This window comes from Galeopterus variegatus, unplaced genomic scaffold (genome assembly GCF_000696425.1).
Source record: "Galeopterus variegatus unplaced genomic scaffold, G_variegatus-3.0.2 Scaffold2911, whole genome shotgun sequence".
Classification (NCBI taxonomy): domain Eukaryota; kingdom Metazoa; phylum Chordata; class Mammalia; order Dermoptera; family Cynocephalidae; genus Galeopterus; species Galeopterus variegatus.
In genome coordinates, this window is record NW_007729022.1 from 228,594 (window position 1) to 229,515 (window position 922).

Below are 922 nucleotides of genomic sequence, written 5' to 3' on the forward strand. Positions count from 1 at the left end.
AGGGGCCTGTGCCAGCTGGAGCGGGCATTCCAGCTGGAGGGAAGGGAGAAGCGGGGAAGAGGGGCACTGCTCCCCTCTGTGGGACCCCTGCAGGTGTGGCCCATGTCTCACATTCCACGGGTCAATCCGCTCCGCTGCCACAACAGATACCACAGACTGGGAGCTTAAACAACGACACATATGTCTCACGGTCTGGAGGCTGGAAGCCCAGGATCAAGGTGCCGGCGTGGTTCTGGTGAGAGCCTGGTGAGAACCTGGTGAGAGCCAGGTGTCCCCTCGTCGCTGTGTCCTCCCATGGCCTTTCCCGGGGGTGGTCAGTAGGACCAGCTCAGGTCTCTTTCTCTTCTTACACAGGCACTGATCCATTCATGAGGGCCCCATCCTCATGACCTAATCACCTCCCAAAGGCCCCACGTCTGAGCTGGGGGACAGCTGGAGCCACAGCACTTGGTTGCAGAGGTCGTCTTCTTTTCCAGGACGCTGCGAGCTCGGCTGTGAGATCAGGTCTTCCTGCTCAGGAAGAGGGAGAAAGGGACCCGGCCCGCCGCGGCCTGTGGTCCTCCGAGTCTTCTGTCTTTTCCAGGCTGCCTGTCCCCTCTGCTCCCTCCTCTCAGCTCACCTAGCTTCAACCCACCACAGTCCCTGCTGGGCACAGCCGCTTGCCCGCCCTTCTGTGGACACGTGGGCAGCAGGCCTGGTTGCTCATTTACTTATCACTTGTCACTTTCCTCTTCCTGCGCCGCAACCAGTGACTTGCAGACACTGCCACACGCATTTTTAATCATTAGGAGTCTTTTTTTCTTTTTTTTTCCAGTTCAAATGTGTGGCTTCCAGGGGGAACCTATTAAGATGGATTGGGAGTACAGCATTTTGATGATAATGAGCTATAGATAATTGGATTATTTGGAGGCATTGTTTTCTC